Below are 18,434 nucleotides of genomic sequence, written 5' to 3' on the forward strand. Positions count from 1 at the left end.
ATTAAATAAGACTAGGAAAGCATTGTGTAATGACAAATGCTATAATCCATAGGAAGGTACAGTAGTCGTGAATACTTAAACACTAAATAAGATAGCATAAGGATTCCTAAAGCAAAGCTATAACAAATATAAATGCCTATTGTGTATATTTACACAATATAAAATAATAATAGATGTCCATTTGTCTTAAGCCCATAGTCAAGTAGACCAAAATAAGTGAACAACAGAAACAACAAACAGAAACAAATGAATAAAACAACAAAGTCAATAAAGTAAGTCTAATTGGTATATGAAGCTCCATACAGAGAATATGCCCTTTTTTCAAATACACATAGAATTTTTTTAAGAATGACCATATATTAGGCCATAAAAATCTGAATACATTTCAAAATTGTTAGAGTTTTGTTTTCTCCACAGTGAAATAAAACCAGTAATTAATACCTATATTATAAAAATAAAAAATGTAAGAATCTCCAAAAATTTTTAATCTTATTTAAAATACTCTCAGATGAGAGAAAAAAATCAGAACCAAAAATACTGAAACTGTCCCTTGTAATCTGTAGGATTTACAAATAAAAAGGTCATCAGAGGAAAAACCAAGCTTCAAAGAAAAATCGTGAAATAAGGAGCTAAAATAATTAAATTATGCGTTCAAAATAAGGAATTATGGTCATCAACAAAATAAATCTAAGAAAATCAGAAGTAAGGAGCTGGTATAGAAAATGAGAAATATCTTAATAGCTAAAACAACCAAGAAAAAAAAAGAATAAAACCAGTAAATTTAATAAATTGTCATATTTTAAATTTAGTGAAATTGGTAAACCATTAGACATAATTTTTTAAATGGTAAGAGATGAAGAAAGCACCAGTATCTAAAATGAACAATTGCGTTGAGAACCTAAGAGTGATTCTTAAATGACTTAAGAATTAAGAATTATCTTTGTTTAAATTTATACACATGAATTGAAAAATCTAAATAAAATGTATTGTATTTCTAAGAAATGTAAATCACCAAAACGACTTCAGAAAATATATAGAGTAATTATGAAAGCTGTCAAAAAGTTGCAGGCCATCAGGCCTAGGTTACACTATGTGTGAAGCCTACCAAAAACTTTAAAGAACAAAATTTCCATTGTTGTTGAAATGAAACCCACTTTTTATATTATCAGTCATAATAATCATACCAAGACGTGATGGCATAGCATAAGAAAACTACCTATTAATCTTTCCTGTGAATATGATCCAAAGCCCAAAAGAATATATTAGCAATCAGAATCCAGCATTATTTTAAAAGAATACATCATGTCTAAAGAGAGGAAATTAGCAATATTATGAAAATTATTTACATCAATATACTGTAATATGATATATATATATTGAGTCACTATAATGTGAGAAATTTAAGTTTGATATCCATTGCTGATGAAACTCTTGATAAAACAATAATAAATAGATTTTATTACCTGATTTACAGCCAAAAGCTTACATGTGCTAAATTGTGAAACTGCTAGAAATATTTTCAAAAGAAAAAATTATAATGTTTGCTATTATAATTATTATTTATTATTGTTGTAAAGATCCTAGATTTGTACTTAGAAAGGAAAAACAAATACAAGTTTGCAAAGAAGACACGGAACTAACATTATTTGTATATGATTAAGTTGTATATCTGGAAAACAAGAGAACTTGCAAATATCATTATCAACAGTAATTAAAATAGCTGGCTATGATATTAATACACACAAGCCAGTTATTTTCATATGGACAAGTAAGAGCTGAAATATAAAGAAATAAAAGTAGTGCTTATTATAAGAATAAAATGATAAAATATAATAGGAACAACCTTAAGAAATGGTCAACATAGATATAAAGGACTTTAAAGAATATAGAGGGACAAATTAAGAATTGAACAAATGTAATTATATACTTTTTTTGATAAGAAGATTCAATATTTTAAAGGTGATAATTCTCTTTATTGAACTTCACATTAATGTTATCCCACTGAAACTAATATACAATTTTTAGAATAGACAACTTAGAAACAGATTTTTGAGGTAAAATTAGTTCTATGGGGTATTAAAATATAATGCTATTTTAATTAAAATACATTTTTACTAGTAGATAAAAATACAACATGAGAGGTGTCTGGGTGGCTCAGTTGGTTCAGCGTCCGACTCTTGGTTTCAGCTCAGGTCATGATCTCACAGTTCGTGAGTTAAGCCTCACGTCAGGCTCTGCCCTGATGGCACGGAGTCTGCTTGAGATTCTCTCTTTCCCTCTCTCTCTGCCCCTTCCCACCTCTCTATCTCTCTTTCAAAATAAATAAACTTAAAACATCTAAAAAAACATGAATGGAAGAAATGAAGAGTTAAGATATGTACCAAAATCCTCACGGTAATGTGGCTTCTTACAAAAGATGTATTTTAAATTCATTCCCCCTCCCTCAAAAAAATTATTTATTCAATAACCAGTGATGAACAATTGCCTAGACTTCTGGAAGATAATAAATTAATTCCTACTCCAGTCCTCGTGCCAAAATGAAATCCAATAGGATCAGAAATTTAAACTTTACAAAAAGAAATTCTAAAGGTACTAACAGAAATTATATGAGAGTTTTAAAATTAATCTTGGAATGAGATTAAGATGACACAAAATCTTGAAAATATAAAGGATGACAAGTGTGTCCACATAAAAATTAAACATTCCTGCATTATAATAGAGTACCATAAAATCAGTGACAAGCTGGGAAGAATATTTGGGTTTTGTGTTTTCAGTTTTTATTTAAATTGTAGTGTTAACATTCAGTGTAATATTATATATATGTGTAGAATTTAGTGATTCATCACTACGTACAACTCCCAGTGCTCATCATAAGTGCCCCTTTTAATCCCAGTCATCCATTTAACCAATTCCCTGCCCCACTCCCCTCTAGCAACCCTCAGTTTGTAATAAAATAAAATCAGTGACAACTGGGAAGAATATTTAGAAGATATTAGAGCACAAATGACTATCTTTCTCAATATATTAATTGTTCTTAAGGATTGATTAGAAAAAATATTTTTAAACTAGCAGGAAAATGGGGAAGAACATGAGGAGGCAGTTTATAAAAAAGTAAAATTCAAGCTGCCTTTAATTAAATGTAGATATGTACAGCCTTGTCAGTCATTAAGGAAATGTTCATTCAAATAACAATAATATCTAGAAGATTGAGACATACTAAAGCATGCATGCATGTATGAGTGCATCTACATATGATCTCTCTGGTGTGGATCATCTGAAGATGTCCTCTGTGGAGGACAACAAAGGGTCAAAGTGAGATGAACATAAACGTTTTTACAGCACATGTTTAAATTTTTAACCATATGTATGTTACTTTTAGAGAATAAAATAATTACTTTAAAATATAAATTGAAGTCAGAGAAATTAAATAATTTAATTAATAACATACTGTTAATAGAATATGTCACACAGTTAAATAAATCCAAATAAATTCAAGCCCAGGACATGATTTCAACAAAACTGCATAGGCATACTGTTGACATTAATTTGCATTATCATTTGCAGAGTTTTTGTCAACTAATTCAACATGATAAGGAGATTGTGTATAAAGTGTCTCTCTTGAGGAAGAACCAAATGAACACTTGTTGGGAGGTTGATATATTTCCTCTATTTGTACTCTTTTCTTTTTAAATTTTATTTTATAGAGACAGGAAACAACTTGTGACATTCATTTTTAATGAATGATCTGGGGTCTTTTTTTCTTCTTTTTAAAATTTTTATTTATTTTTAAGTGGGAAGGGGCAAAGAGAGAGGGAGAAAGAATCCCAAGCAAGCTCTGCACTGTCAGCACACAGCCTGACCCAAGCGTTGATCTCATGAACAGTGAGATCATGACCTGAACCAAAAAAAAAAAAAGAGTTGGATGCTTAATCGGCTGAGCCACCCAGGTACCCCTTGTCTTCTTTTTAAGGTCTTTTAAAATCTTTTCTTCATTAGTAAAATTAGCACTGTGTGTGTGTGTGTGTGTGTGTGTGTGTGTGTGTGTGTGTGTGAATAAGTCTGTGTAATCATAACTATTTTAAAATAGTTTTAGACTGTTAAATTCCAAAGCCTAGATTGAGAATAGAAATACGTCTTGGTATCCTATTTGGCTGGATGAGATAAGTGGCTCTGAAGGAATTTACCTTTGGAAACTCACAGAGTATTAAACTGGTAGAATCTTCTTCTCCTCCTCATCCTCCCCCTCCCCCTTCCCTTCACCCTCCTCCTCCATTCCCTTCTTCCTCCTTCCCATCTTTATCCCCTTCCCCCTCCTCTTTATTCTTCTCTTTTTATTCACAAACCAATTTATTAAAATTGTCCTTCATAGAGCATTGACCTTTACTATAATGGCTTCCTTGGGCTATTAGAGCTTATGACAAATGTCTTTCAACCTTTCAATCTTTCAACCCACAAGTAAAGGTTACAAAGTTTTAGAGCACCAAGTTCCTAACTCTTCACTTGCAAATTCCATTTCCCCACCAAAATCCAAAGTCATTTGCCCACTCTGGGGACTTTTAGTGTATAAAATGACATTCTTAAAACTCAAATTTATCTTTGAGTAGAAAAGGGTGTTTTGTTTTGTTTTGTTTTTTAAAGTATAATCTACTAAGATAATAGGTTTAGCTGAAAGTCTAAAGGTCACTGACTTAAACCTTAGACTCTGATTTAGGATTTCTGGGCTGTTTTCTGTCTGAATTTGTAAAGAGAGAATTTTTATTTCAGTTATGTTTTTATTGAAGTTAATGTTTCTTTGTAAAAGTATACACCAATATTTAATGTAATTATCTATGTAATGAGATTATCAGTGATCTTTTTCTTTTTGTTTATTTTTTTAAATGTTTAGTGGTGCCTGGGTGGCTCAATAGGTTAAGCGTCCAACTTTGGCTCAGTTCATGATCTCACTGTTCGTGGGTTCGAGCCCCACGTGGGGCTCTGTGCTGACAGCTAGCTCAGAGTCTGGAGCCTGTTTCAGATTCTGCATCTACCTGTCTCTCTGACCCTCCCCTGCTCACGCTGTATCTCTCTCTCCCTCTCAGAAATAAATAAAACCTTAAACAATTTTTTAAAAATGTTTAAATCAATAAACACATTATCTGTGTTTACAGTTTAAGTGCAATATTGTAAAATTTAGAAAATACAAACATAAATAAGAATGAAAAACTAAATCACCAAATAAATTTTGCTGCTTATCCTATCAGTATTTTCTGTGTAGTATATACTTGTATTATAATTGGGCTAATTAGCAAGTACTTTAAAAACTTCCAACAGCAGTGGCATTAAAAAGAAAATAAGGCTTTTCTTTCTCATGTTAAAATCCAGACATAGACAGTCCAGGGCTAGATTGCATCTCTGTTCCATAAAGTTCTCAGGGAATTAATCCCTTCCAGCTTATGGTCTTTCTGTGCTTGGTTCCATTCCCAAGGTCATTTAATGATCCGAGATAGAAACTCCAGCCGTCACATTCACATTTTAGTCAGTAGGACAGGAGAAGGGGTAATTTTAATGAGAATTCCTGAAGCTAAACATGTCACTTCCATTTACTGGATAATGCCTAGAGCACAGTCACATGACTATATATATATCCTTGCATGGATGGCTGGACAATACAATATTTTTTCTGGATGGCCATGGCCAACTAAAAATCCCATGTCAGGTTTCCTGCTTACTAAATCCCATTGTTTCTTTTAAATGGTACATATCCTACATACGACTCCTAACATGGGAGATAAATTTTTGAGAACTTAGATTGATTCATTCTGATATATAAAATCAAGAGATGAAAATCAACTTTCATAAACCATAAAACTGAAACAGATATAAAGGAAACATTTTTTAGAATAACATAAATTATCAACATTGACTTAAGATGAAGTAGAATATAGTAACTTCTAAAACATATGAGTTCTCATTGCATATCTATCTCCAACTTTCCTACATCCAAGGAAAGACATTCATCCCAAGCACATAATTTTACCAAACTCTCAGATTTTAAATAAGCTCTATTTTATAAAAAAAATATTTTATATAAAAAAAGACCAGGAAAAGAGGAAAATTAATCCCCTTATTTTATGAGGCTAGTAAAACCTTTATAGCAGGACTTATTAAACAGAGAGTAACAAAATAAATTAAGAATTGAAAAGCAGTTATGTATTTAGCTTAAGCTTATGTTATATCAAAAAAATTTTGAGATGTTTGCTAAGTTTATATTAAATGTATAAATTAATCTAGGTGAGTTTCTTTTCCTGTGTAAGGAAGGGGTTGGTTATGGACAGATTTGAATTGTTTTCTCATGCCATTTTTTATCCCTACTATTCTGGAAATTAGCCACTGCTTGCATTCCCCTATAATTACTCTTTTACATTTTCTCTCTTTCCTCAACCATCCTTCCCCATCCTCACTTTTTAATTTTTTTTTAATTATCAAGTTTTTATATAAACTCTAGTTAGTTAACATATATGATAAAATTGGTTTCAGGTGTAGAATTTAATGATTCATCACTTAAATATACCACCCAGTCAGTGCTCATCATAACAAGTGCCCTCCTATATGCCATCACTCATTTAGTCCATCTCCTGCCCATATCCCTCCATCAACCCTCAGTTGTTTTCTACAGTTAAGAGTCTCTTATGGTTTGCTTCCCTCTCTCTCTCTTTTTTTCCCCCTTCCCATATGTTCATCTGTTTTGTTTCTTAAATTCCATATGAATGAAATCATATGGTATTTGTCTTTCTCTGACTGTCTTATTTTGCTTAGCATAATACACTGTAGCTCCATCCATGTCATTGCAAATGGCAAGATTTTTTTCTTTTTGATGGCTGAGTAATATTCCATCACACATACACACATACACACACACACACACACACACACACACACACACACACACACACAGCTTCTTTATCCATTAGTTGATGGACCTTTGGGCTCTTTTCATAGTTTGGCTATTGTTGATAATGTCGCTATAAACATAATGCATGTGCCCCTTTGCATCAATATTTTGTATCCTTTTGGTAAATACATAATAGTGCAATTTCTGGGTCATAGGGTAGCTCTATTTTTAATTTTTTGAGGAACCTCCATACTGTTTTCAAGAGTGGCTGCACCAGTTTGCATTCCCACCACCAACAGAGAAAGAAGTTTCTGCTTCTCTGCATCCTTGCCAACAACTCTTGTTTCCTGTGTTTAACCATTCTGACAGGTGTGAGGTGGTATCTCATTGTGGTTTTGATTTGTATTTTCCTGATAATGAGTGATGTTGAGCATCTTTTCATGTGTCTGTTAGCCATCTGGACATCTTTGGAAAAAATGTCTGTTCATGTCTTCTGCCCATTTATTAACTGGATTGTTTGTTTTGGGGGGTATTAAACCTGATAAGTTCTTTATAGACTTTAGATACTTACCCTTTATTTGATATGTCATTTGGAAATATCTTCTCCCATTCCATAGGTTGTCTTATAGTTTTGTTTGTTTCCTTTGCTGTGCAGAAGCTTTTTATTTTGACGAAGTCTCAATAGTTCATGTTTGCTTTTGTTTCCCTTACCTCCAGAGACATGTCTAGTAGAAGTTGCTGTGGCTGAAGCCAAAGAGGTTGCTGCCTGTGTTTTCTTCTAGGATTTCAATGGTCTCCTGTCTCACATTTATGCCTTTTATCCATTTTGCATTTATTTTTGTACATGGTGTAAGAAAGTGGTCCAGTTTCATTCTTCTGCATGTTGCTATCCAGGTTTCCCAACACCATTTGTTGAAGAGACAGTCTTTTTTTCCATTGGATAATCTTTCTGCTTTGTCGAAGATGAGTTGGCCATTAGTTGTGGGTCCACGTCTGGGTTTCTATTCTGTTTTATTGATCTATGTGTCTGTTTTTGTGCCCATACCATACTGTCTTGATGACTACAGCTTTGTAATACAGCTTGAAGTCCAAAATTGTGATCCCTCCAGATTTGCTTTTCTCTTTCAAGATTGCTTTGGTTATTCAGGGTCTTTTGTATTTCCATATAAATTTTAGGATTGTTTGTTCCAGCTCTGTGAAAAATGCTGGTGGTATTTTGACAGGGATTGCATTAAATGTGTAGATTGCTTTGGATAGTATAGACATTTTAACAATATTTGTTCTTCCACCCATGAGCATGGGATGCTTTTCAATTTCTTCATGTCCTCTTTCTTTCCTAAGTGTTCTATAATTGTCAGAGTACAGATCTTTTACCTCTTTGGTTAGGTGTATTTTTAGATATTCTATGGATTTTGATACAGTTTTAAATGGGATCAGTTCCTTAATTTCTCTTTCTGCTGCTTCATCATTGGTGTATAGAAATGCAACAGATATCTGTACATTGATTTTCTATCCTGTAACTTTGCTGAATTCATGTATTATCATGAATTAGCATGTATTAGAATGATTCATCAGTTTTTTGGTAGAGTCTTTTGGATTTTCTCCAAAAAGTATCATGTCATCTTCAAATAGCAAAAATTTGAAGTCTTCTTTGCTGCTTTGGATGCCTTTTATTTCTTTTTGTTGTCTGAATGCTGAGGCTAAGACTCCCAGTACTGTGTGAAATAACAATGGTGAGAGTGGACATCCCTGACTTGTGCCTGACTAAAGAGGAAAAGCTCCCGGTTTTTCACCGTTGATTATATTAGCTGTGGGTCTTTGGTATATGGCCTTTATGATGTTGAGGTATGTTCCATCTATCCCTAATTTGTTGAAGGTTTTTATAAAGAATGAATGCTATATTTTGTCAAATGCTTTTTCTGCATCTATTTAAAAGACTATATGGTTCTTATCCTTTCATTTGTTAATGTGGTATATCATGTTGGTTGATTTGCAAATATTGAGCCACCCCTACAGTCCAGGAATAAATTCCACTTGATCATGGTGAATAATTCTTTTAATGCACTGTTAGAACCAATTTGCTATTATCTTGGTGAGAATGTCTGTGGGGTTTTGGAATCAAGGTAATGCTGGCCTCATGGCGTTTTGGAGTTTTTCTTCCATTTCTATTTTGTGGAACAGTTTGAGAAGAATGGGTATTACCTCTTTTTTAAATGTCTAGTAGAATTCCCTTAGGAAGCCATCTGGCCTTGGGCTTTTGTTTGTTGGGAGACCCATTCTCACTCTTAGCACTAATGTTGCTTCCTAATTCACTGAGGAATTGGAAGCAGTCAGAGTACATTTTCCAAACTCTTGCAGTACCATTCTACTTAACCTACTGAACCTAGACCAGTCTGTTTTCCTTCCTGTCATGAATGAACATTCTGTTTTAAGGCCATTCTTTTACATGTCACATCTTGTCTACTTGGGAGTATCCTTCCAACAAAACTTCCCTCTCCCCAACATCATTTCCCCCTGCACTTCTCCATTATTTCCTTCTTACCTCTCTTAATCAATTCTTTGTTTAGCAGCCATAGTGCTAAAAAATTCTTTGTTTGTCTGTAAACGTAAATCAGAATATTTCATTCATCTGCTTATAATCCTCCAATGGCTTTCCTTCATACTTGGGATAAAATTTAAATTCCTTAACCCAGTTTGCAAAACTATCTGTAATTTCACCCCTAACTATCTATTAAAACCCTCTTGTACTGTGTTCTCTCTTGTTCACTATAAGGGCAGTCACAAAGGCCTTACAATACTACCTACACTATGGCTTTGTTCCAGTTTTTCTGTTAAGCTACAAGACTCTTTCCTTGATATTCATGTGAGTATCTCTTGGTTTCCAGTCATACTTTTGCTTGAAGTTATGTTCACAGAGAAGTTTCCATGATCATCTAATCCAAAGGAGGCAATGTCTATCACATTACTTTTTAAATTCTTAGTACAGCACTTATCACGCACTGTGTGATTTTTTATTTATTGCTTATTTACCAACTGTTAATCTCTCCCTACTAAATTTTTACCTCCATTACAGTATGAACTTCTCCCTGCTATATATCCCTAGCACAGTACTTTATATTAGGCATTCAATAAATATGAATGAAGGAATGACTAATAAATGAATGACTGGAAAGTCTTCTAAATTCCAATGAAGGTATGTCAACCTTCTTACTAAGACATATGTTCCATTGCCTTATTTTAACAAATTAATGTAATTTTAAATTTGTTTTGTATGTATTTTAAATTCATTATAACAAGGGAAAGATGGGTTTCCATTAAACTTTAATTTTACTAAAGGAATTACATGTGGTTAATAGGAATCATAATTAACAGAAAGACTTGGATTTCTTCCATGCTGTGGATGTAAAAAGAAACCAGTGGTAAATGTTCTGCCCTTTTAGTGAATAATGATAGCACAAATATACCAGACATAGTTAGAAAGATGAAATCCTCACTTTTCCATTTCAGGTGCTGAGGACATGTAAATGTAACTTGGGAAATTCAGACCACCAGAGCTTTCTCCTTTTACCCAGGGAAAGTGAGTCTCTATGTACTTGTCACCTCTCCATCTATAGCACATCTTTAATGTTTCACATTTTATATTTCCTTCAGCTGAGTATGGAAATGTTTAGGTACTTAAATGGTTCCAAAGCTACTGTTAAGTGAAAATACTTAAATCTGGAACAGATGTTCAAGTATTGGGGTAATAAAGATATTATTTAGGGCAGCTGAAAAGCAGATAAAAGGATAGGGGAGATCAACTCATGATGGATGAGCACCTGCAGCCAAAGCAACTGCAGGAAGAAGCAGCAGGCTATTGGCATACAGAGGTGTGGGAGACTGCCATTTTGTGAGGGGACCAAGGCCATCAGTACAGAAAATAGACCATGAGGCTCATTCATCTGTTTCTGATTGCCTCATGACATTTAGTGATGGGGAAGAGTGTGCTTTAGAGCAGGAGGGATCCCCAGAGTAGTGATTTCTTAAATTGTTCCTCTGAAGTTGCAAGAATCCTATGGGTGGATGAGTAGATAGGATTTCAGCTCCCCCATCCCCATCTCCATTGCTTCAACCTAAGAAGTTCTGCAGATTTCATTTGGATAATAATATTTTGTTGTATGGAAGTTTACAAATTTATTCTAATTTATCTTGAAGAATTAATGTAGAAATATAGCTACAAAAGTTCTATTTTTAAAGAGTAATGGGCAAGAGGATTTGCACTAAGTTCAGTTATTCTAAGCCTATAATAAATAAAATGGCATATACTGGCTTAGGAACAGACAGCTAGATCAACTAAATAAGAGGTACACAAACACATTAACAAAACATAGAACTTTTTATATGATAAGTTGTTATTTCAAATCAAATAGAAAATAAAACATAGCTGAATGAATATATTTTAAAACTTGAGATAGAAGTAAAAAGCCAATCAGGACACCAAAACCAGAAACCATAAAGGAAACATTTTTTAACGTTTATTTATTTTTGAGAGAGAGATAGAGAGAGATACAAATTATAAGTGGGGGAGGGGCAGAAAGAGACAGAGACAGAATCTGAAGCAGGCTCTAGGCTCTGAGCTGTCAGCACAGAACCCAACAACCCAAGGCTCAAACTCAGAAACCATGAGATCATGACCTGAGCTGAAGTCAGACCCTTAACCAACTGAGCCACCCAGGCACCTCCATAAATGAAACTCTTAATTTTAACTATGTAAAAAGTAAAGATGCTCATATGGCAGAACATTAAAAGGAAAATTAAAAGACAAAAAGCAACTTGTTGTGATGACCACTGGGTGTTGTATATAAGTGTGATGAACTAACTACTACTCCTGAAACCAATACTACATATATATAACTAACTTGAATTTAAATAAAATCTTTGAAGAAAAAAAAAGACAAAAAGACCAAGGAAAATATTTGAAACATACAGGCAGATAGAGGATTGATATTCTTGACATGTTAAGTACTATTACTACTATAAAACAGCCAAATAGAAAAATATATTTAAGACATTAATTGTACTTTACTAGAGAATTTAAATAGCCAATAAATACATGAAAAATTTAAACCTCATTAGTAGTCAAAGACATTAATTTTAAAAGCTTTAGTTGATAATGTACAATTTTGTCTAACATATATAATAAAAAGTACTCTAATATACTTTAGGTGGCTTTACAATTTAGATACAACCTCTGTTGGGGTGCAATTAAGTCAATTTCTATTGAAAGTTAAAGTGCATACCTTTTGGCCCAGAAATTGTATTTCTAGTAATTTATTCTAAGGAAATAATCAAATAAATTTGCAAAAAAATTAAATAATGTAATAATATAAATGGAGTATATATTAATTATGTAAATATGTTAATAAATAATACATGTTCTAACTATATATTATATATACAAAGATGTTCAGTTGGTTGAGCGCCCAACTATTTTTTTAAATGTTTATTTATTTTTGAGAGAGAGAGAGAGTGGGGGCAGGGGAGGGGCAGAGAGAGAAGGAGACACAGAATCTGAAGCAGGCTCTAGGCTCAGAGCTACCAGCACAGAGCTCGACGCAGGGCTCATATCTATGAACCATGAAGTCACAATCTGAGCCAAAGTTGGAAGCTTAATTGACTGAGCTACCCAGGTGCCCTAAGCATCCAGCTATTGATTTTGGCTCAGGTCATAATCCCAGGATCATAGGATTGAGTGCCACATGAGGCTCCGTGCTGAGTGTGGAGCCTGCTTAAGATAATCTCATTCCCTCTCTCCCACACACAATCTTTTCTCTCTCAAAAAAATGTTCATTGCAGAATTGCTTATAATAATGAGGAATTTGAAATAATATGTGTCCACATATGAACTATTATCCTGTATGTTAGTCAGGATAAGCTAGACTATGTTTTTATACTAAGCAAATTCTGAAATCACGAAAGCTTTACTTCTAATTTTTTCCCCTTGCTTGCACTGAGCGCATTGTAAGTCTGGTAATCTCCTCAAGGGAGCTCCCTGTCAGGCTATCTCCATCCTGTAGCTCCATCATTTCAATTAATGCCACTGTGGCAGAGCTGAAGGGCAATGCAAAGGCTCTTCACCACCTCAGGCTGTAGGTGACACACATCATTTCTACTCAGCTAATTGCTCAGAACTAGTCACATGGGTCTGCCTAACTTCAAGGCAACTTGGGATGTTTATTCTTCTGTGTGGCTGGAAGAAGCAGGATATGGGTAAGCTCTAGTGATCTCTACTATGTTTGGCATTAAAAATGCTATACATCTTTATTTACTAACACAAAAGGGTGTCCACAATACATTATGTAGGAGGAAAACATGTTTTGGATAATTCATTTGTATAGGGGATGGGGGTAAGTGGCAATGCAGCCTGGAAAAATGTAGCAGTATATATCTCCACATACACAATGAAAAAGATGGAAGGAGTTATATACTAAAAAGTTAATAGTAATTGTTTTTGAATGATGGGATTATGGATGTTTAAGTGTATTTAACTCAGATTTAGATGATAGCAGGGGTCTCAATCAAGCATAGTAATAACTAACACTGTAGACCACTTTAGTTTACACTGTGCATTAACATACTCTGGCTCACTTAAGCCTCTCAATAACTGCAGTATTATCTCTGTTTAACACATGGAAATCTACCTTAGAATTTGAGTGACTTACCCAATATCAGTCAGTAAGTATGGTTGTAAGGATCCACCAGCTCTAAATACCATGCCCCTTATTTATTTATTAATAAATATAATCATTTCTTTTGGATCCTGATTGAATCTGTTATTCCTGAAGACTGGGGCTTCCTGGATTCTTCCTATATGGATTCTGCTCTGAGTCTGAGTTTTGCCAAGAGNTAATTTGCCATTCTCTTTTAATTCCCTCCCTGCTCCAACTCTCAAAGAAGTACCCAGCAGTCAAATACAAGGAAGCTCAAAGGGCCATGGAAAGCAAGCTCAAGATTAACAGGCTCCCTCCCATGGGGACCAAAGTCTGGACGCTGGGATTTCCACTCAGAGCCTGGTAGTCAGAGCCGGTGCAGAATAAGGTGGTTCCAGAGGCTAGCAGTAACCTGGCACAGAGGGCCTTTCAGCAATGCGGCACCCCTAACAGTGCCAGGCTGTGTAAGAAGTGGTGTTTGTTGGCCTTGTCGAAGAACTCCTTCCCCTAGGCACCCAAGAACTGAGTACCTTGAGCTCCGTAGGAGGCTAAGCCTAAGGTCCGGGATCCCGTCAAGGCTCCCAAGCACGAAAAGCAGCTCCAAGCGTGGCCATTGCAGTGGGTGGTCACGTGCCAGACACAAGAGACATATTGTTTTAAAATTTTTAAAATGTTTTATTTATTTCTGAGAGAGAGAGAGAGAGAGAGAGAGAGAGAGCGTGAGCAGGGGAGGGTCAGAGAGAGAGGGAGATACAGAATCTGAAGCAGGCTCCAGGCTCTGAGCTAGCTGTCAGCACAGAGCCTGACGCGGGGCTCAAACCCACGAGCAGTGAGATCATGACCTGAGCCGAAGTTGGACGCTTAACCAGCTGAGCCACCCAGGCACCCCAAGAGACATATTTTTTAAATAAACAAATGTGGAGTTCAGGAAGACCTTATATCTGTATGTTTCTGCCCACTTTTCCCTTCACATTCATCCCATGCCTTGTGAAATATTTTCCTCCTCAATCTCTCATACAGTTTTTCAAGAAAGAACTAGGTCAAGGTCTTCAGTTTCTTTTCCTTTTTTAAAAATTTTAATTCCACTATAACTAACATACAGTGTTATGTTAGTTTCAGATATATAATACAATGATTCAACAGTTATATACAATACTCAGTGCTCATCATGGTAAGTGTACTCTTCGTCCCCCCTAACCTCTCCGCACACCTTCCCTCTGGTAACCATCAATTTTTTCTCTGTAGTTAGGAGTCTGCTTCTTGTTTGTCTCTTTTCTTCTTGTTCATTTTGTGTCTTAAATTCCTCCTATGGGTGAAATCATATGGTATTTGTCTTTCTCTGACTAACTTATTTCAATTAGCATTATACTGTCTATATCCATCCACGTTATCGCAAAGAGCAAGATTTTACTCTTTTTAATGGTCAAGTAATATTCCATCTCTCTCTCTCTCTCTCTCTCTCTCTCTCTCTCTCACACACACACACACACACACACACACCCTATCTTCTTTATCCATTCATGTACTAATGGACACTTGAGCTGCTTCCATAATTTGGCTTGTAAATAATACTACAGTAAATTTAGGGGCACATATATCTTTTCAAATTAGTGTTTTAGTATTGCTTGAGTAAATACCCAGTAGTAGAATAATTGGATCATATGGTAATTCTGTCTTCAATTTTTTGAGGATCCTCCATACTGTTTTCCACAGTTGCTGCAACAGTTTGCATTCCCATCAGCAGTGCACAAGGGTTCCTTTTTCTCCACACCCTCGCCAACACTTGTTGTTTCTTGTGGTTTTGATTTTGCGCATTCTGACAGGTAGGTGGTGATATCACATGGTAGTTTCGATTTTCAGTTCCCTGGTGATGAGTGATGTAGGACATCCTTTCATATGTTTTTTTGGCCATTTGTATGTCTGCTTTGGAGAAATGTCTGTTCTTGTCTTCTGCCCATCTTTAAATTGGATTATTTGTGTGTTTTTTTATGTTGAATTGTATAAGTTCTTTATATACTTTGGATACTTTTATCAGATATGTCATTTGCAGATATCTCCTCCCATTCAGTAGGTTGTCTTTTAGTTTTGTTGATGGTTTCCTTTGCTGCAGAAGAGCTTTTTATTTTGATGTAATTCTCAATAGTTTATTTTTGCTTTTGTTTCCCTTCCCTCAGGAGTCATATCTAGAAAAATGATGATACTACAGCTAATGTCAGAGAAATTACTGTCTATGCTCTCTTCTAGGATGTTTATGGTTTAGGTCTCACATTTAGGTTCTTAAATCCATTTTGAGTTTATTATTGTATATGGTATAAGAAAGTGGTCTACTTTCATTCTTTTGCATGTAGCTATCCAGTTTTCCCAGCACCATTTGTTGAAGAGACTGTCTTTTCCCATTGCCTACTCTTGCCTCCTTTATCAAAGATTAATTGGCCATGTAATCATGCATTTATTTCTGGGACCTCTATTCTGTTTCATTGGTCTATGTATCTATTTTTGTGCCAGTACCCATACTACTGTGGGTTTGTAATATATCTTGAAATCTAGGATTGTGATACCTCCAGTTTTGTTCTTCTTTTTCAAGATTGCTTTGACTATGCAGGGTTTTCTGTGGTTCCATACACATTTAAATTTGTTCTTGTTCTGTGAAAAATGTTCTGGTATCTTGATAAGGATTGCATTAAATCTGTAGATTGCTTTCGGTAGTATGGACATGTTAACAATATTTGCTCTCCTGATCTATGAGCATGGAATATCTTTCCATGTCTTTATCATCTTAAATTCCTTTCATCTATATTTTATAGTTTTCAGAGTATAGTTGTTTCACCCCCTTGGTTAAGTTTATTTCTAAATATGTTATTATTATTATTATTGGAGCAATTGTAAATGGGACTGTTGCTTAATTTCTTTTTCTGCTACTTTGTTATTAGTGCATAAACACTGGATTTCTGTATATTGATTTTATATCCTGTAGCCTTACTGAACTCATTAATCAGTTCTAGTAGTATTTTGATGGAACCTTTAGGGTTTTCTGTATATAATATCATGTCATCTTCACTTTCTTTTTTTAACCTTACTGCTGGTACTCTGCTCTCTGCTGTCACCCATTCAATTCATCCTACTTCCTATCCAGTGATTTAAGTGTACCACTTTCATCTAAGGAGGCTTCCCAGATTCAACTCATTCCAAGCTGACCCTTCCATGGTTTTGGATTCCCTTAGAATTTATGTATAAATAATCATGCTTTATCAGCTATATGCTTGTATTTCCAGGTGTGTAACATCTGCTGATTTACCAACTAAGCTCTTGAAATCAAAGACTGTATTCTCTACTCTTAACTCCTTTGCTACTCATAGTATGGCATTTGTGGAGCTGCATCACCTGGATCTCCCTCAGGAGAAACTTGTGGCAAGCGTAATTAAATAACAATCCTAGCTGACACTCTTCTGAATCTATGTTTGTAATCATGGTGAGGCCTTGCTTCCTCTGGACTGCTCCCAGCTAATGACATGAGTGAGTGCTAGTCCTGGCCCATTCCTGTGGGATGCAGGGCTCCTCTAATGAGCAACCCTGACTCAGTTTATGAGTTTCCTGTGGATGCCATAACAAACTACAAACTGGGTGGCTTAAAAAAAATACAAATATATTCTTCCACAGTTTGGGGGCCAAGAGTCTGAAATCAGTGTGTTGTCATGGTCGGCTCCTTCCAGAGGCTCCAAGGGAGAACCATTTCAATATTCTCTCCTGGCATCTAGTTGCTGCCGGTGATCCTTAGTGTTCTTTGACTTGTAGCTATATAACTCAAATATCTGTCTCTGTTTTTACATGCCCTTCCCTTCTTTGTATCTGTGTCTCCTCTTCTTATTAGGATGCTTGTCATTTGATCCAGGGACTGCATAGTTAGTCCAGGATTATCTGATCTTGATATCCTTAATTACATCTGCAAAGACTCCTTTGTCCAAATAAGGTCACATTCACAGACCCTGGGTAGACATATCTTCTGGGGTAGGGAGGAGGCACCATTCAGCCCACTACACTCAGGGATCCCCAGTTGACCTGGCTAAAACATCCTCAGAATTACAGTATGGATAGAGACCTTTTTACTTAATCTGTATTCCCTCTCTCCTTTCATGTGTCAGACCTGCATTGTTGAAGCCTCTCTCTTTTTCTATTCCTACTGCCTTTTTATTCTTCATAAACACTTCCTCCAATATGTCTTTTGCATGCCTATCCCATCTTGGTAAGTATTTCTTCTTCTTCTTCTTCTTCTTCTTCTTCTTATTCAATTTATTTAAACTAAAACAAAACAAAACAGAGCTCTGAATGTCAAAGTGAAGTATTCATTGAAGTGTGGGTAAATGGTGGGAATAAACATGACTCTCCTAAGTTGAGTGCTTCTTGAAGAACCTGAATTGCTACACACGGTGTCTGATAAATGCCTAATAACTGTTTCTGAATGAACATTGGTAAAGAGTTTCTTCTTTCCTATGCACTTCAGTGTAGGGGTAAACTGGATGTTACATATAACATCCTAATCTCCTGCTTCATGACTCTTTCCTTTCCTTTTGACAGTGTAGACCAGTAACTCATTTTTTGTTTTGTTTTGTTTTTTGAAGAGGGGTGTGTGCCTAAATGGAGGGGGGGGGTGCAGAGAGAGGGAGACAGAATCTTAACCAGGCTCCACACCCTGTGTGGAACTGGACATGGGGCTGTATCTCACAACTCTGAGATCATGACCTAGGACAAAATCAAGAGTCTGACGCTTAACCAACTGATCCACCCAGACAACCCAAGACCAGTTATTCTTAAGTTTTTTTTTTTCTACCCGGGACAGACTACCTTTCCATGTGTCATACTCCCTAGACAGCCTGTAC

The sequence above is a fragment of the Crocuta crocuta genome, unplaced genomic scaffold (assembly GCF_008692635.1).
Source record: "Crocuta crocuta isolate KB4526 unplaced genomic scaffold, BGI_CrCroc_1.0 scaffold14, whole genome shotgun sequence".
NCBI lineage: Eukaryota > Metazoa > Chordata > Mammalia > Carnivora > Hyaenidae > Crocuta > Crocuta crocuta.